The sequence below is a fragment of the Orbicella franksi genome, chromosome 7 (assembly GCF_964199315.1).
Source record: "Orbicella franksi chromosome 7, jaOrbFran1.1, whole genome shotgun sequence".
In the NCBI taxonomy this organism is placed as follows: domain Eukaryota; kingdom Metazoa; phylum Cnidaria; class Anthozoa; order Scleractinia; family Merulinidae; genus Orbicella; species Orbicella franksi.
In genome coordinates, this window is record NC_138151.1 from 14,374,269 (window position 1) to 14,394,497 (window position 20,229).

Here is a 20,229-nt window from a genome sequence, read left to right on the forward strand (position 1 = left end):
CTCCAAGTTTTAGGTCTGTACGTTTCCCAAACTTCAAATATTCGTCGAGATATTTTGCGCAAATTTACAGAGCCCAGTATGGAGCCGCCATGTTGGTATACCTCCATGGTACACCAACACGGCAGCCGGAAAATAGTGTAAACATCTGGACCTTACTTTGGCTATCTAGGCGACTGATTATCTGAACTGATCAAGCACACATTTAAATAAGCACTTTTCCTAATACTTTAACTTCTAAAAAGGCTTAAAATCACGAGAGGAGTTATCTTTTTCGACAAACGCGTTCATAACTTTATGTCACGCACCGCCATAATTCTGAAATTCAAAATGTGCCTGTTCAAAATGTGCCGGACGAAGCAAGCTGTTGAGGTGAAAAGCTGTTAACACATATAAATTTACTGCCTCTTGCGCCTGATGAGGATAACAACTTTGGTGGCTCTTTAGTTTGGTTTTTAGAAAGTGATGACGTCACGTGCATACCAAGATTAACAAAACCGCGAATTATGCATAAAATTTGTTTTTACTCGAAAAATGGCCAATTTTAATCGAGTATCGTTACTTGATAGAATAAACAAAATGATCTTTTCGGGGCCAGTAACTAACTCGATTGCGAGGCGCCTGATTCATTGGAAATTCAAGGCATGCCTGAACTAATAGAGAGGAATTTAGAGAATGCGCACAAGGACATTTCATCCCAGTCACCCGCGTTTTGTTCTTCCGCGCACAAAAACCGAAGCCCTGGGTCGAAAATCGCACTTAAGAGTCACTCAAATTTGCCACTTTAGAAACGGGAAGAAACCTGGGGCAGGTCTCATCTCGCAGTGGCTTGTGACGCCGTTACTAGGCACAAAGCTATATTTTTTCCAGTAACGATCCCACAAGCCATTGCAAGATGAGACTCGCTCCAGACTTCTGCTGGTTTCTAAAGTAGCGAATGGAAATTTCGCGTGGCGTTCAAGCCAAGTTATCCTGTTTATCTAGATGATCAAAGGAGTTCTTTATGCGCAAACATGTAACCAGCATAAACAAATGTCCAAAAGAAGAAATGAGGAAAATACTAACCCGAGATATTAGAAAGGCAAGACAACAAAGTGGCAAACGAGAAAAAACGAACAGCTAAAAAAGAATGCCATGGATATCACGATCTACTGCCGAAGAAATGTCGTTTGAGACCGAATCTAACACCAGACAATGAAGCAAAAGACAGCATCCCCTATTTTAAAGACCCGTTTTATTTCGAAGCAGGTGTCTGCTGAATTGCTCATTCGTCTTCATTGCAGCGTATGAGCAGACAAGGTGCTGTTCATTCTGAAGCAAGTTGAAACTGAAGGTAAGTGATTGAAACTGAGGAAAAACATCGAAGAATAGATTGCGCGCATTTGGCCTGTGATTTTTAAACCAAAATTCTGTCGATTCTTAAATCAAAATTCTATTTGGTCTGCTTTGTCTTCTCTTGAAGTCTACATTTTTTTCGTTTAGAAAACCAGTCTTCGTACGAACGAAGAAAAGCCATTCTTTGAGTCGGTAAAGACGACTGTAATTCAAGCGAATTTTCGCAATTGTTACGCACTTTAAACTTCACTCATATTCCAGAAGAAAGACTCTATACAACTGGCAAGTAGATAAATCCGGCCCGACCATTAATTTTTATGACCTAGTTGTTTTAAAGTAGCAGTATCGCAAACGATAGGCTATACGTTTACGATCAACAAATTCGGAAAGGACAGCAAAACACGAGCCTAAAATTAGACCTCCATAGCTCTAAATCAAACGATTAAGTTGCATATTTCACAAGCTAGTGCAATTCTGCGGCTTCCGCTTTTCTACTAACAAACGGTTTCATTTAACGTATGCGCTTGAATAATGAAGAAAAGAATTGAAATAAAATTTCTTTGTCTCATTCAAAACAAGCAAAAGATCAACGATTTTTGATAAAAAGACGATGACAGAAGTATTAACGTTATTCAGGAATTAAAAGTTAAGCAAGGTGTAATCCCTCCCAGCCAGAAGTGCGTTCCAGTTACGATTTTAAGTTACCTGTAAAGGTTGGTCAAATCAACACTGAAGAACAAATATAAATTACGGAGTCACTAATCGTTATTTATAAAACTAAATTCAAAGTTAATTGGCGCTCATTAATACAGCTAAGCCTAAACAGGCTGCTTTAAAGATTCACATGTACGAGTAAGGCGTTTAATTTTCTCGAATATTAATTATATAGAGGTTGATTTTTGAGGTTATAGTCTGTGGTAACGAGTGTTACTTAATATCATGTTAATTGCACTCGTAAATTAAAATCGCATTATCGGAGAAAGAGTAACCTACACATTATTTCCCGTTGTTTATTTTTAAGCCGTGGAATGTAGTTATTCAAACAAAGGAATTCTACCAATTAAACTTGTAAACAACTTTGCAAACAGTAATCTAAGCTCGCTTTCTAAACACAGAAACTAGTTCAACGGTTTCAATTACGAAATTCTTGCCGCGATTTAATAGATTGAAACTGTATTTTGGAACAACGTGATCACAAGGATCGTTAGCGGATTCAAGGATGATAGCGCAAACGAGTACAGTCGCTGGGGCATCGCTTGTTCCTAATTTATAGCGCAAATGTCATCAAAATCCCAATTGAAACAATCACAGAGACAAGCATGCATGCAATTCACAACGTAATATCAACGCTCAACTGCGCACTACATGTGACGATTTACAACCACCGCACGTTGTGGGAAGCAGCTAACTGAGCATCGATTAACCTCTATTTTCCTGTAGTGGTATACTCTACTCTACCTCACAATCTCTAGCGTTTTACTGTTACTAAAGAACGTAGCACAAGTCCTGGCATTAGGCTAACTGCAAGATGGAATTCAATCCATGAAGATCTTATCGATCGGTCTCACAATTATCCTAATGAAACAGGCACAAGACAACAGCGAGATATAGCTCATCATCACGCACACTATAAAAATTGCGGTACCTGGAGAGCGCCCTTCAATGCAGTTCGACATCACCGAGTATCTTCGTCTTTAACTTCTTCTCTAAACATGCTTCAAAAGGATCTTTGTTTGTTCTAACCCCTTGCGGGCTTTGTTCTTATCACACAGCTTAGACGCGCACAGTATCAGCTTTGTTGCCGTTAAGACTGCAAAAGCGCAGCTATCACACACGTAATCAAGTGGCGTTTCCATAGCGATATAATGCGTGGCTTTTAAAGGCGGATTCCTATTGGTTGATTAATCTGTCGTGACACGCGCGCACGCTCGCATGCTTTCTTTTTGTCGGCTTTTTTCAATAGCTGCCAATTTGCACGCGCATTTTATCTTTGCTGCATTTGAAATACCGTGCGCTTTCATGATTGTAGAAGAGATAAGTAGTCTATAACCTGAAGGCTCGATCGAGAACACGGTACTACAAACTAACAATTTCATGGCTTATGTAACCTATTTGAGGTTTCAATTTTAAATAAAAGCTTGAGAAAACGTACCCTTAAGTGTCATGGGAATTTTAAACGTAATTTCTGTAGAAAATTGTTATCGTTTCAACCATCTTAAAAAAAATATTTCTTAGACATTAAGGCGCTCTTTCAAATGAACAAGCGTCTCTCGTTTGCGGGGATACAATGGTTTTTAACGCAACATTTGTTGTAGTAACACTTTGGCAGTTTCTTATAATCACGGGCCTCGACAACCTACAACAGTTTCACCCGAACGTTTTGGAGTTGCTACTTTGCGCGCAAAGTTTCCAGAAGTTTGTAATACTGCTTTGTTGTAAGTTGTCTGGCGTAACGTGCGTGAACACAAAAATTATCGTCCACGAAGCATACAGCTTTGAAACCAAAGATTAAACACCATCACAAGCCATTCGAGTAGACTGACTTATCTAGGATTACTTACGCCCTGTAATTAAAATATCACCCACTATGAACAACGAAAACACAACAATCCTTAAAAACACATGTTAGCGCGTCCGCTCCCGGATATGACATTAAGAAGCCTGCAACGATTTTTACTTTATCTTATTTTAAACTCATTACTGCCCAAAAATCTTACTAATATTAGATAATTATGCTGGCGGTTAATGAAGTTGTCTGCCTAAGGCGTCTTTAGTTATGTCTAGAGCTATATACTTTTTGCTCTATACTGAGCGCACGAAAAATCCTTGCTTGCAATGTGACCACATTTATGCAGACAATTACCGGTATAAATTCTGCAGATAAGGACAAAGCTTGAATGACAGAACAGATAAGTATAGAGCTTGAACAAACCAATTTTAATTAATTTTTTTTTTCACCCGGTCTACTTTAAGCTGGTTTACTAACTAAACAAATTAAAAGATCATGAAAAAGAATTCTCACACATCACTGTTATGAAATAAAATTAGATTGCTAATTAAAACAAGAAGATAAAGTAAAATGCTTAAAAATTTTACCCCCATTAAATTTAAATACAGTAAATGATTAGTAAACGAACAAGACATAGCCCTTTAAATACTGCAAAACAATGGAATATCTTTTTATTATTTTTGAATAGGTAATGGTAAAAGGTAAAGTCTGCATACGAGCCAAGTGGCCCATCAGGCTGCAGCTTATCTCAGTTTCTGTAGCATGAAGCAATTAGGAATATTTCTATTCCGCCCTGGATGGGATGCTAGTCCATCACAGGGTTACCCCCAGCATCAAGGTGGCCAGTACCCATTTATACACCTGGGTGGAGAGAGGCACTGTGAGAGTAAAGTGTCTTGCCAAAGAACACAATGCAATTTCCCCAGCCAGGGCTCAAACCCAGATTGCTCGATCCGGAAACAAGGACACTAACCACGACACCACTGCGCCACATTATTCTTTTCTTTCTTTTTTCAATAATAATTGTTTAATCAACTTCATTTAATGCAATTTCTTTATAACCTTGATTTATTTTTGTTACTGTGTAATTATGTTTATTATTAGCAATTGTAAATTGAAAGTCTTTGTTTCATTGCAGGCTATAGATGATTTAAATTTTAGTACCAGCTTTGCCTAACGTCCGAGCTACAATATGGTTGTCTGACACATGAGCTGGACTACAATTTAATGTAGACAGTACTTTTCACAAGTTTTCAAAAAGAAGTAAATGTGCCACTCCTCTATTTTGGCCATCTAAGAAGATTCGGCGAAAATTTAAGACAAACTAGGCTGCTAAGGAAACCAAATTTTTGGCTTGCTCTTTATGCAAGCTCTAAGGGATAGACCATAACTTTTTTGAGCGGGGAGGGTGGGGGAAGAAGGTGGGAGCTGGGCAATTTCCAAAAAAAATTCCTGCACAGCTACATTTAAGACAACTGAAAAAACATTGTGCCACTGAAAAAAAAAAAAAAAAAAATGAGCAAGTGCTTTCTACTATCCAGGTCCTGCGTTTGACTTTAAAAAACTCTTGCACAAGCTATTGCCCTCCCCCCCTCCTTCCCCACCCCGAAAAAAAAAAAATTAATGCACAATCTAAAGACGAGAAGAAAATATTCATGCTCCAGAATATTGCCCAACCCCCACCTCCCCTCCTCCACAAAATAATGGTCCATTCCTGACTATGATGTATATACTAGTGCATCATAGCCATTCTTACAAGCGCTAGAAAATTTCATGTCTTTCGGTACTTCTGTTATTTGAATGTGCTCAAAACGTTTCCCAAGGCACTTCATGCAAGTGAAGGAATCTACTAGTCCTAAGCTATCAGACACGATTTTCTTTGCATGCTGCAAACTCGCATAGCTATCACAGTTTACAAAGTTAAGCCTGCTTCTATGCATTTGAATTTCACTTGAAAAAACCTATTGCAGTCCATACCAAGCCATGATAATTATTCTGAAAAAAAAACAAAACAAAACAAAACAAAATGCAACGTGCAGAGAGAAATAATTCATAATCTAAGGAAGTGTGACTGACTGCTCAAGGTTAACTGGCCAGTGAAATATTTCCAAGATTAAGAGAGATGTAGCGTGTATTTGAGTCTTGTGGCAGCGCACGATCTTATTAAACCATAGCTTTTCAGCATGGTTATCCCAGCATTTAATTCACTGGTGCCAACCTTTCAAAATATACACAATGACAAAGGGAGGCACAGTGAGAGCACAGAGCCTTGCACAAGAACACAACAAAGAAACCAGCTTGCTTTCTAGGGATGTTGTGGAGCCCATGTTCAAACACAGACTGCTTGAACCAGTGTTCAGCACACTAAGCCATCAGACTACCAGGCATGCATCAAATCTAAAGTTAGTTTAAAACTATTGCAGTTGTAAAGAAAATGACCCATAAAGTAAAAAAAAAAGTAAATTCCTTCCACTTACAGAGTTAAACTTTCTATATCATTGATCATTCCATGTTAATGAGAGGAAGTTGGACACTGACAATGTGCTTAAATCAAGACACTTGGGAGAGGTGGTATATAAACCAGCTTATACAAGGCTTCTCTACATCTTAAGTTACCTGTACGATGGGCAAGCTGGAATTCAAGTTTCTTTTCCCAACCCTGTAACTCATTATATCTCCTTAAAATTCACTGAGCAAACATTTCCCTATCATTTGAGGTACTCACACTTTTGTTACAATTACAGTGGAGTCCATTCAGTCCATTCCAGTTTCCATGCCTGTACCAAACTTTGAGATGACAGTTCTTCAGTTAAGTGGATTACAAAATAAACTGACTTTCATTTCTGAAAAAAAAAAAAAAATCAAAATTTAACGTACAGTTAAACCCATTCACAACAGTTTGAAAGGTGGGGGAGAGTGTAATCTCATATGTTGGTTCACACTCATCTGATGTTTTACACTTATGACTTAACTCACTTTATGTGTAAATCATACTTTACAGAACACCAGTTTATTATACTTTTATGTGTCTCTGACTTTTAGTATGAAGTATAGCTTTTCGAGTAAATCATAAGCCACGCTCCTCCACTTTGACGGTAACGTCAGAAGTGAAACGACATTGAGCCGGTGTCCGGTCAGAGATCTAGCACCAGAACAATAAATGAAGTAAAATCTTTCAATTGTTCAGACAGTTATCTTCTTAACATTATGAATATAATGATGAATAAAACACACGATGTTGCGCAACACATTTCATTATAAGTACTGAATAGCCGAGGACACATGAGAGAAACAGTATCGAGACATTATGCACGGAGCACAGAGATAATCTGGCATAAGAGCTGCAAAATAATGAGATGGACATTCAATTTGGATCTATTTTGGTTTTAACTACGGTCGAACCTCTACTAACGGCCACTTCATATTTTCGAGCCAGTTGAGAGATTCGCCTTTTCGCCTTTTCGCCTTCCAACACTCTGGCTCTCCACAGTGGCCAGAAAAATCTGTTCGCAGGGTGGCATTTGTAGAGAGATTCGCCTGTGGCACATTTTAACGCGTACCCTTCATTGTTTCTTTTTTCCGGTCTTTTTTTAAAGTGATCAGAGTTACTAGACAGTATCATTTACAAGGTAATACGCCTTCAGCCTCCCCTGTCCCAACTCAGGTCAAAAGACAGACAGAGGGCATAATTCAGTCGAACCTCTACTATCGGTCACCTCCCCACAATATCCACCTCTCTGCTACAGTTACCTATTTTCGTACTAGTCGAGAGATCTGTGATGATTTTAGCCTTATAACAATGGCCATCTCTCCACAATGGCCAGTAAACTCTATCCTCACGGTGGCCGTTGTAGGGGAGTTCGACTGTAGAGTACATGCAATTACAAAAGGTTTTAAAGGGACTTGAAAAAGAAGGTTATCTCTGACTCCAAGTGCGTTCTCCTCTATTCCTCAAACAGGACCCAGGCCTTCGAAGCTAAACTTTCCTTTGGAGCTTAGTTTTTTGGGCAGGACGCTTGGCGGATCGTAGCTTAGTTGAATTCTAAGCTGCAACCCCGTGCTAGGAGTAATAAAATATCCCGCCGGCAAAACACAATGGCCACGAGATCGAGAACTCGGTATTACGAAAAAAGACTTTTACAACTTGAGGAACACTGTACGGTTACGTAGAGGGCTAAAAAAAACAAACAAACAAACAAACAAACAAACAAAAAACACGAGAGGCAATTTCTCAAGTCTTCAGCTGAACATAATTCTGACAACCGATGGTCTGAATATAAATCTAGATAAATACGAGATTCCAAAGTAAATTCAATTTAATGCTGGCGTTATCTCAGGAGTTGCTGTTGTGATATTATTAAAACAGAGTTTACAGCTTTGTTTGCTTTGTTTTGTCACGCGAGGATAAATGTGTGCCTGATATCCATGGACACATTCGTTTTCTCATGAAATCTGGGCGAAAATTGACCACTATCTAATGTACAGCGAGTTGTCTGGCACGAATGTCCGAAAAAAAATTGGTTAGCGAGTTCTTTTTAATCTTTTTTTTTTTTTTGAACAGCGTTTAGGCGTATTTAAACTGTCGGTTTGTTCTGTAATTTTCTTAAGGAGCTGACCGCACATAAGTTCATTTGATCTGATCTAATTTCTCCACCTCTGCACAGGACTTCGATTTCCATTGGTTAAAAAGCGGGAAGCCACAAACAAAGTCAACAAAATCTCACCAAGTGCCAACCGCATATCGATCTTAGGTAATGTTCATAGTAGCTATGCGTTCATGCTGATATCGAAGATGTCACGGCTTTTTAAATTCTGCACAGTAAATGTTTTATGGCTCGTTTGAAATCTGTCATTCGTATAGCGTAAATCCAAGGATTTAACGTAGAAGAAGTGTACGACAGAGCTGCCGCCCAAAACCACGCGATGTTAAGCCTGAATCTGTGATAACGGCCTTCTACGGAAATTACAATAAAGTTTATGACAAGGGTGGGCAAGAAGAGAGCAACAAAAAAGCTTGTTATGATTGCAAACGTCACAGCTGCTTTCAACCCCTCGGTCACTTGAGCTGAGCGGTGAAATGCGGGCTGCTGTTTCCACCGAGAGTTTTGCGCTCTCGCAATCGCGTAAATGCGAAAATAACAAAATAAAAGTACTCCGAGAGGAAGGAGAAAAGTCACAAAAGAACCAATTATCCACAGTTTCGGCAGGTCGCTGTATGGAATATAAAAACAGATGGTTGAGAATAAAAAAAGCGAAGATCCACATGGAAGTGATCGCTTTAAGAAATCGCTTTGTGGTTACTCTGTGGTTACTTTGTGGTTACTTTGTGGAATCTCTCCTCGCTTGACAGAATTCAGGAATGCCTCATTCGCGGGATCTTAAAAAGATCTTAAAGGACCATCATCGACAGAAAAACCATTGGACCAGAACTTCAAAACAACTTCTTTTGTTTGCTGTTGACTGTTGCTTTGTCTGTTTGATATTGTTTCTGGAAGAGGTTGTGAACTTTCAGCCTCTGTGTCTCCAAGGCGATATCCTGCACCCTTAAAAGCTGGCTGATGGCGTGCCGATGGTCCAGCGATATCTTCATCGCCAACAACTTCATCGTTCTTAGTCTCTTCGCGGAACATTTCTGCTTCGTGCTCGCTCACCAGCAAGTGGTTTATTTCTTGAACGTCTTGCTCGACTTCCAGTCCCTCTTCAAAGGCAGATCTTGCGAACAGGACATGTTCTCTCTGATCTTGGGTTGCTTCTGCCAACTTGGGGTAGTGCCGACTCAAGGTGTCTGCGAGATGCAGCTCACTTCCTTTCTTGTATCGCACGTCCAGATCATAACGTTGCAGCCTCAAGATCATCCTCTGTAATCTCTTAGGAGCAGAGACCAGCGGCTTGGCAAGAATCGTTTCTAGGGGCTTATGGTCTGACTCGACAATTACCATACGTATACTGGTGAAACCTCTCTGTTGAGAACACAATTGCAAGGAGCTCTTTTTATATTTGGGCGTAGTTCCTCTCAGCTGCAGTCAGGGCTCTGCTTGCGTATGCCAGCGGGCCTTCCATTTTGAAGTAATGCGGCTCCCAGGCCCCCTTCGCTTGCGTCACACTGAATGACTAGGTCCTTCTCTCGCTCATAGTACTTGAGCAGTGGTGGGGCTGTCACCGTCTCTTTGATCCTGCTGAATGCTCTATCATGGATCTCGTCCCATAAAAATTCTGTTCCCTTCTTGGTGAGCTGTCTGAGAGGCTGTGAGACCTCGGATAATCTCGGCAGGAACTTTGCTAGGTAACCCACGGTACCCATAATCCGCTGAACACCAGTTACATCAGTCGGCCTCTCCATCCGTAGTACTGCTTCAACCTTAGACGGGTCTGCCTTTATTCCCTCTGAGGTCAGGAGATGTCCGATGTAGGGTACCTCTGTTTGCTTAAAAGCGACTTTTTGCTTGTTTAGCTTAATGTTACGTTCTTGGCATCGCCTCAACAGCTTCTTAATTTTGAGGTCATGATCTGCTATCGCACCCTTCATAGTGTCTCCAGTGCCTGCTACAAGGATGTCATCAGCTATTGCATATACTCCGTCAAGGCCTTCAACAGCTTCATGTAAACGGAGCTGAAATATTTCACTAGCGGGTGAAATCCCGAAGGGCATACGATTCCATTTGTATCTGCCAAAGGGTGTGGCGAAGGTCGTAAGCAGTGAACTCTCTTCTGTAAGCTTTATTTGCCAATAACCATCCTTGCAGTCGACTTTAGTAAAGATTTTGGCCTTGCCCAACTCCGGCAGTATGTCTTCAATGACTGGCATAGGGAAATGGCATCTCTTCAACGCTTTGTTCAAGGGCTTAGGGTCCAGGGAAAGGCGAAGGTTACCGTTAGCCTTCCTTGCGATCACCACGGAATTTACCCATTCAGTCGGCCTCTCAACTTTCTCGATAACACCTCTAGCTTCCAGATCGTCAAGATATTCTTTAAGCGGGGTTCTTAAAGCTTCAGGCACTCTTCTTAACGGTTGTTGGACAGGTTTAACCGTTTCGTCAACTTCAAGTCGCAATGGAGTTCCCAGATTGCCAACGCCATCAAAAACATCTTCGCACTGGGAGCACACGTGTTCCAGGGTAAGTCCTTCGAACTGTCGGCTACTTGTCAAGTTCACATCCACATTTGCTGTAGAAGCGCACTCTGCAGGTTCGGAACACGGCTTGATCTTATCATTTCTGATTGTAATTAACTGCATTTGCTGGGCGGTTTTACTCCCGATCAGATTGACACAGTGTTCATCCTCTACAATGGTAAAGTTAACTTTGTACTTCCTTTTATCCCTGGAATTCGTCAGTTGAACCTTGCACTTTCCAAGCGGCCTGAGCGTAGAGGCGTTGTACATTTTTAGGAGTTGATTAGTGGGCGTGATCCTATTAGCATACTTCGTTCCTTTGATGGAGCTTAGCTTGAGTACATCACACGTTGCTCCGGTGTCGATTTGGAAATTAACTTCGGGTCCTCCCTTTAATTTCATAGCCGCAGTGATCTTTGATGGGATGTTGCTCTGTATCGCGTGCACCGAGTCGACTTCTGGAGTTAATTGAATCGTAAACAGTGATTCACCAGAGTCACTGGAAGAGACTGAGACTGTGTTGACCGGTTTTTTCCTTCGTCCACGCTGCTTACACACTCTAGCGAAGTGATTACTCTTTCCGCACTTTCCGCAAGTCTTTCCATAGGCCGGGTATTTTTCCCTCTTGAGCACGTGATTTCCTCCACAGTACTTGCATTTTTTGGCATCCTTTGAATCTCTTGGGTCTTCCGGTAATCTTGGTTTTCTTTCGTTGCGATGTTTCAAAGCGTGTATTTCATTCGGATCCGTAGCTGTGGCGAGATCCTTTAAATGCTGTGCAGTTGTTTCTCCGCTTTTGCAGATGTCGATTGCTTTTTCTAGAGTGAGTTGTCTTTCTTGCAACAGCTTCTTTCTCAAGGCAGGCTCTTTAACACCAAACACTATTCAACACGTATAAGTGAATCATGTAAACACTGACAAAAATTACACGATTTCGCAAGTGTTCTAAGTGCCGATACATAGTGATCGATACTTTCATCTTCTTTCTGTGATCTGGAGTTAAATAAATACCGCTCGAAGGTCTCATTGGTTTGTCCGATGCAATATTCCTCGAATTTTTGAACAACAGAGTCGAGTACTTTCGAACTTTCGGGCGGGTTGAATGTCATACCTTCATAAATTTCAAGAGCTTCTTCGCCGATCGCAGAAAGAAAAGTTGCAGTCTTATATTCCTCGTCGAACTGCTGGAGCCTCACAACTACGGCGTAATTATCCCAGGCTCTTTTAAATTTTTTCCAGTTAGCGGCAACGTTGTCAAGATTTAACGGTTTCGGCATTGGTATTCCACTCGGCAAAGAAGACATTTGCTGCATTTGTGCACTTCCAACGGACGCTTTATTAGTTGTATTTGTCGCCGTAGTTCCCTCGTCGCCTGACATCTTGCAGTTACGCGGCGATTTTTTATCCTGACACCAAGGAGTACGGTTTCAATCACGTGACAACAAGTCCCTACCACCATCAGTCCAATGGTAAAGCTGAGTCTGCTGTCAAGGAAGCAAAGAAGATCCTCAAAAAAACTGCAGCGTCCAAAAGTGACCCTTACCTGGCGCTGTTGGCTCATCGTAACACCCCACAGGAAGGATTTGGTACCAGCCCTGCCCAGCGTCTGTTAAGCAGTAGAACAAAAACAAACCTCCCTACTTCTAGCAACTTGCTGAAACCTAGCGTGGCTGAAGACGCTCTAGAGAAAGACAAGCTGAGAAAGTTGAAGCAGAAGTTCTATTATGACAGATCAGCAAACGACCTACGGGACCTTCAGAAAGATGACGTTGTTCGGATGCAACCCTTTCGGCTGAACGAGAAAACATGGAGGAAAGCGAAAGTGCTGAAGCCACTGGGCAGAAGATCGTATGTAGTGGAGTCAAATGGTCAGCTCTATATCAGGAATCGGAGACACCTGAAACGTTCTGCAGAGGCTGATAGTGTTCCAGCTGAGGAATGGTCAACGCCTTCAAACCACCATGACTCTAAAGTTAAGGATCACCTCGCCAATGAACAGCCAACGCTGAAGCCAGTGGCAACGACGAAAGTTAATCAGTCCACGACCACCACTGAGTCAAATAAGGATCAGCCCTTATCAGCCACTTCAGTAGACCAAGATCGAACCATCAAAGATCAGCCCTTGAGACAACAAGTGTCACCTACGGGGTGTGAAAGCCAAGTCCGTTCAAGAAGTGGGAGACTGGTCAAACCGCCTAGTCGTTTTACAGATCTTGTAACTCTTAAGGTCTAACGAGTGACATTTTAAGAACTGTTAGCGTATAGAAGAACTGATTTTTTTTTTTTTTTCTGTTTTTACACTTTTTTTTTTTCTTTTGAGGGAAGGATGTTACGATATTATGCAAATTTCTGTAGCTGTAATTGTCAGCGGACTTTCTGCCGTACATATAAATTATGTATTTTGAATCGTTAGTTAAGTCTTCTACCGTTAGCTGTGTGAATAAAGCTTCGAAACAGCTAGCATACAATGTATACTAATTGGGGACAATAAACAGACAAGAGAATTGAGGAGAATTTGAACGACGCGTTTCGCTACTATTTATACAGTATTGTAAAAAAATACTTCAGATGAATATGGACAAGGCGAAATGATTTGAACAAAATAGTTGATAAATAGGAAAAAGAAACATTACACAAGAATCACTGGGAGTTCAGCAGTCACTAATATCGCCTTGGAAAGGGAAGAAAACAAAAGAAGAAGAAAGAAGTTATTACAACACGGGGTATTGGTATTTGGTAACCCATTCAAGCAGGAACCCCGCCGAACAGGGCTTAACTTTATTGAGCGGAAAGGACGCGGTGCTGTCTTTGTGATATTATAATTGCCTGGGAAAATAAAGAACGAAAAAACAGGAATGAAAATGAGAATCCGATTATACTTGCTTTGCTGATCAGACAAGAAGCCGTACTTTCTTTATAATTGTCAATAACTTTTCAACGGCGTTATATCTCCTTGTGTACTCTCTTACCGTTGCGTTTTGCCAGTGGGCTTAAAGTTTAACTTAATCTTCGGATTAAAACCTCAAGTAGCATCAAAATTGTCACTGTTTACAGACAATCCATTTTCCAAGTTGAGTGGCTCATGGCCAGTTTGATTATTTTTTCTTTTCTATGTTTTGGGGACGCTTCCAGTAAAACAGTTATTCCACTCGCGCTTGTTGGATATCAGATGATTATGGCCAACGCGCGCTCGTGTAGTAATTTGTTAATTATTTATCTATTTTCGATAACGTTTCCTGCTTATTTTTTATGCAGAGTGAAAAATACTGCGCTTCACTAGAAAAGCATGACTCTGAAAAAAGTACAATATTGTAATCATTTGTTCTCTTTCTCAGTTCTAAAAGCCCTTTAATCAATCATTTCCATTTCAAGTAAGCGAAATTCAGGACGAATAGTTATCAAAAAATCCCTTACACTTTCGCATATTTCGGGAGTCTTTAATTTAAGATTTATAAAAGGAAAGAATCGATTAAATAAAGACCACGTGGTTCACTTATTGCTATCACGAAATTTTCCCTCTCGAGAAATATTAACCGGCTCTGTCTCGCAATCACCGATTCCAGTGAAGAATTAGTGAACAAAACGCGTTTCTGTGGAACACTGTGTTCGGTATCACAGCTTTCCACTCAGGTCTACTGTTTCATCGCCCTACAGTTACCTTCCCTGTGGTGTCGGCACTTCAGTACACAGGCCTTCCAATCGAATGAAGCACATCGGCCCAGGTCTAATTAACATAGATGCATGCCTTAGCTAGTGCCCTTTAAGTTGGAAGAGATGTGAGAGTACTGGTACAAGAGAAGTGAAAGGGTCGAGATTTCAGATTTAGATAACAAGTTGCAAGATTTGCAGTGGTTACTCCACATCAGGTAGACTCTTTACCAAGCCTGGCCTAAAACTCTCGTACGTCCTCATCGACTCCCTTCGACTCTGCCACGCTCTTCACGCTCTAACACGCGCCCTCATCGACTCCCTTTGACTCGATCACACTCTTCACGCTCTATAACGCTTTACCACGCGCCCGCATCGACTCCCTTTGACTCGATCACACTCTTCGCGCGATCACACTCTTCACGCTCTACAACGCTTTACCACGCGTCCTCATGGACTCCCTTTGACTCGATCACACTCTTCGCGCTCTATCACGCTCCCTCACCGACTCCCTTCGCTCAGACAAATACAAAATTGGTGCGAACGTGATGAATTGAAGACAGGAGTCAAGAATCGCAGAGCAGTTTCGCTGACACGAGGCTTATTTCTTAAAAGCAAGGCCAAAAAGACAAAAATTCCCGAGCCAGAATTTTCGTCACCACTATGTTCTAGGCCCAGTCTCTCTCTTTATTTACTTTTCTGTTAGTCGATCACTTACTATGTCAGGTTTTGTTAACTAGACAAATAATTTGTTTATATACATGTAGAATAAATTTTATTAGTGTAAATTTAGAATTAATTTAAAGGTAAGTCCTTTAACTAGTTAGGTTTAAGCCTTCTTAAATTTAAATTAGATTTTATTATTGTAAATGTAGAGTTAAGTGTAACCTTAAACTTCCTAGTATAGTTTTTACTGTTTTAGGAACACCCAACGGCCCTTTCCCTCTATGAGACAAGCCTGCATGGAATTGTGGTAGTTGTATTCATCAAGTCAATTCCAGTCCAGGTTTTGCAGGTTCAAGATGGCGGACGACTTGAGAGGGGATGAAAAGTCGCTTTGAACGGACGACGTAGTGGCATTACATGTTCCGAATGCTTCAATAATGCAAGGAGAAACGCTTGGGTTAATTATCTTTTCCCAAATGAGCCTGCATTGAGAGCGAAGTGGATAGCTTTTTCATTTTATCGACTTTTAAATTTTAAATGTTGTTATTTATCCATAGAAATCATTTTTAGATGCCATTCTGTTTTATAAATAAACTCATAGTATAGTTCATGATTGTTGTTGCTGCTTTAGAAATATATTGTCAAAGATTAAGGATTAAGGACTTAAGTTAAGAAGATCAACTGAGAGCAACTTGAGAAGGTAAATTTGAAAAAGGTGCCATGAACTTCAAATGAATATCAATAATCCGCTAATCTTACACTCATGAACATGATACAGTTGTAACATTGCTTCTACGAATGGTGAGAAAAACGCCATTCTCTGACAAGAAACAACTCGGTCTATTGAAAATAATCTAAATCTTGGGACGGAAAATTAAGGACAGAGAAAGCAAATCACATTGTAACAGTTTCTATTATTTCTAATAACCACCAACTTGAATAAAAGTTAAGTTTACTTGTGAAAATCAATGCATAAACTGCATTTCGTTTAGGAATCGCATATAGATAATGACGGGGAAAATTGGCAGGAAAAAAGGAGAAAAGGGGGGGGGGTGAAGGAACAGCAACAGGGGGAGGAAAAAAGGTGGGAGAAAGAAAGGAGGAAAGGATGGAAGAAGTAGAGGAAGAGGTGATGCTGGAGGGATAGGAGAAAGGGACAGGACTCCGGATCGAGCGATCTGGGTTCGAGCCCTTGCTGGGGACATTGTGTTGGGTTCTTAGGCGGGACACTTTACTCTCACAGTGTCTCTCTCCACCCCGGTGTACAGTACAAATGGGTACCGGCGAATTTAACGTTAAGGGATAACCCTGCGATGGACTAGCATCCCATCCAGGGGGAGTACAAATACTCTTAGTTGCTTCATACTACAGAAACCAGAGATAGGTGCCCGCCAAAGGTGCCCGCCTGATGGGCCACTTAGCTCAAATGCAGACTTTACCGTCTTATACTTTGAGACAACAGGCTGTTTGTATTTTAGATGAATTTAGAGAAAGGCATCTATTCAGCTATTTATTTTTCTATTAGAGAGAGTCAAGGAGAATTATTTAAGTGCAGCGCGAACTAATTTAAAATCACTTTTTCCTACATTTTCCTGCACGTAAACATCAGTCGCTGACACATGCATTTATCGGGGTCAGCTTTTTTATATAAGGAAGATATGAAGTAAGAAGGACATTATACTTTGCCCCTGGACGTTTTTAAACGCATTGACTCGACGAAATCTGACTCATTTTCTCAAAAGGAAAGCAGTGCAGTAGTTTCATACGTTTGCCATCGACCTCCGTCACGCTCTTTTGCACATTCGTGACACCGTAGTTTTTGAATTCTAATTAGCCAACATTTCTTGACAAATATTGAACCTAACTTTCAAAGCCTAAACTACAGAAAATCTACCATAAACAAAGAAATAGAAGCGTCGCAAACGTCCGCTCGTTCGCAAGAATGAAACACTCTATTGGATCACTGGATTATACAATTCAATTCAAACTATTTTCTCTGCTTATCTCACTCGTTCTAGAACTTCCGTTGTCAAAATCAAATTTTAACTTTTCTTCCCCTATACGTAAGCGTGGGCAAATCTTAACTTCTTCGACTTCTTCTTCTTCTAAGCGAAGGGAACTGAAAATAGATTTTGAATTCCCCAAAAAGCTGGCAGAATTAGTGCGTAATTCTAAAGCGAATAGGAATAAATAGAAGGCGACTAGTTCGTTACGGTCAATGCATTGTTAGAAGAAGAATCGCGAGATCGCAGCATTGCGTTACATATTCAAAACTCACTTTCAATCGTCAGCGAATCATTGCTCCGCCGATATTCAGTCAAAAGGTACATACCAAATCATTAATGATACTTATATTGTATAACGAACGGTGTTTGAATTGTTGTTATCCACAGTGATCAGAAAAAGAGCTTTAATCATCAAGTGTAGAGGTTTCAAAAAGTGGTTGTTATGAAGTCGCGTCGCCACGTTTCTCGGAAAAAAACACAGAATCTTTTGGCCCTTAAGACAATGTTGTGGGACCCAACCTCCGCTCAAACGCGCTTCGAACGCCTTGCAAAAAAGTTCCTTGACCGTCATGAGAATCCTCGAATCTTATCCTTGTTGAAGATCCTTACTTCTGCGTCCGTGCCTTCTTTGGCAAATTTGAAGCAAACTGAATACCTTGAAAAGGAAACGAAAAACCCTACAAGCTGAATTCACAATACAATTTAATAGAACGACCTGTTATTTGCAAAGATAAACCGTATAACAAATGAGTCCTATTCGCGAAATTTGCCAAAGCAAGGATTAAAGTGAGCAACAATTTTAGAGGGGAAAAACACTGGCCGAGAAATGATGTCTTGCGATTTTAAACAAGTTTTCTAGAGCCAACCACACTTTTCCTGAATAAGTTTCCAAAAAGTTTAACTATGTATATATTTCGAGGGAAATAGGTTACGCCGATGTTAAATCGAAAAGCTGAAAGAATGAAACCTTTCCAAATGTAAATATGAAACATTTAAAATCCAAACATGGCTTCAAGCGACTTTCAGTTTCGAAAAAAATTCTTGTCAAAAAGAGCTATATTCAAAGGAAATCATCGATAGGTTTATTTCTTTAATCAGGAATTATAAACTATTTGGCGTGTTTTACAGAATAAATGGGAGCGGCAGAAAATGGCCATGCTTGAAGGGACAAAAAATAACTGATCATTGATGAGTTCGTATGCTATTACAATAGATATATTTTCGAATCTTTTACACTGGAATGCCGCGATTTTTTGACACAATTGATGTAGTGACTGATGACGGTTTTCTAATGTCAAAAGACCAACAGCTTCACACAACCAAAATAAGCCCATCTTAGCTGTACAAAATATACCCTAAAACTAAATACAAGCACAGCACGCGCCGAGTAAAAGTCGTGAGCTGAACTGATTTTATTCACAAGCCTGGTTGCGGGAAAAGAACATTATTTTCTGTTACAAAATAACACACAGCAATTTTAATGATTCTATGACAAGTGATAGATTAAATACATATGTTACTTCGAAACATATGAGACACTTAAAGTGCAATTTGTGAAATTTAACTTTCGGCACGTTTCAATAAAGCCCCACAAAAGCCAAAATAGAGAGCATAGTAAAACTACATTACAGAGCGCAGTTATCTACAGAAAAAAATAACTAATATAATTCAAAAATGTTCACAAGGGCAACAAAATTAGTTGAAAAGAATCTAGTCGTTTTGAAAATGAATGAAAATATGGAACGAAACCACCGGAGCGAAAATGAAGGAGAAGATCCATTTCAGTACGCGTCGATTTGCGTCACCGGATCGCCTCTCAATTTGCTGCAGTCTGGCTTCAAATGTTCAACAAATCCAAACATCGTGTTGACGGGATTTAATTTGTCCGTGATGCATAAGCTCCTCGTGTTGATATCATTTCATTGCTTGAATTTCCATGCACTTTTTTCTCCTCGCTGATTCGTCATTCTGAAATAAACAAAACAATCAAATATGTAAATTATAAACATTGACGGTCTATGAAATCGGATTCCCGACCCAAAAATATTTAAGATACGGGTGAAAACTAAGAACATCGCGGAGTTCAGTTAAATGCGCAAGATCTTGAAACATGATAAAACGTCGTAAAAGGAGAAGAAATGGCACAGAACTAATTACAACTATCATTATTCATTAATTGTATCTTAATTGCAGTGTGTATGGAAATTTGCGCGAAAATGTCATAAACGATTTTATATTCAAAGAAGTCTTGAAAGGGTTTAGAACATCGTGCAGTGAAAGTAGCTTTGTCTAATTGAGTTTACAACCCCTCCATCGATCTTAGAAGATGTTAACCAAGCAGCAACAACACTACAAATACACATCGATGTAATTTTACCTGCGGTTTCCTCTTCACCGCTCAGTTCTTCGAAGGAATATTTTGGTTCACTGTGCGACTTCTTCTTCTTCTTAAGTTCACCTGTAAACGAAGGAGCAATAACATTTAGCATTCAATCGCTCAACAAACAGCGCAACAGTAAAACCGCAGCCGAGAATAGAATATATATGCACTGTCTTACCTTTCATTGGCGCGTCCTCGGATGAGTTGATTGTAGGCCTTGTTAAAAGGCACCGAAAAGAGAATGCTATCGCTTGAAATTTCTCTTGGTCAGTCTTTCCTTCTAAGAGCTTTACCACTCTGGTATCCATTGCGTTTGGAATAACAGCGAGACTGGCGAGGTATTGAAATCGTAAAACCTTTGACCATGAATACTTGAGAAGGGAAAAAACCCTGCAGCCCTCTTATCTAAAAAGGGACATTTTCCACCAATCAGGATGTCCGAAGTGGCGTGGACCTTTTGTTTCATTGACAGAACTTGTCACACGCGTTGTGGAGCTTAAAATATCAACCAATCAGAATGCGACGCTTCAGATAGCTGGAAAATTGCGTGACCATGACAAACAGAAAGCAATTAAAT

At 40.2% G+C, this 20,229-nt stretch overlaps 1 protein-coding gene, 1 long non-coding RNA gene and 1 pseudogene across 2 annotated transcripts in view; 1 reads left to right on the forward strand and 2 right to left on the reverse strand.

Annotated features, from left to right (window-relative positions):
• Nucleotides 1–8,213, forward strand: part of LOC145492080 (beta-2 adrenergic receptor-like) — a 34,951-nt gene extending 26,738 nt beyond the window's left edge. The window contains exon 2 of the mRNA XM_081471399.1: nt 7,438–8,213. The gene's annotated coding sequence lies outside the window, so the exon portion shown is untranslated. The remainder of the gene's footprint in view (nt 1–7,437) is intronic.
• A 3,203-nt stretch (nt 8,214–11,416) lies between these two features.
• LOC145493099 (uncharacterized) lies at nt 11,417–12,331 on the reverse strand (annotated as a pseudogene).
• Nucleotides 12,332–17,216: 4,885 nt separating this feature from the next.
• LOC145492096 (uncharacterized) lies at nt 17,217–20,046 on the reverse strand. The gene is made up of 3 exons (XR_014049936.1): nt 19,831–20,046; nt 19,650–19,730; nt 17,217–19,240 (listed from the first exon to the last, which is right to left on the reverse strand). It is a non-coding gene; the product is annotated as an uncharacterized LOC145492096 (long non-coding RNA).
• Between the last annotated feature and the right edge of the window lie 183 nt (nt 20,047–20,229).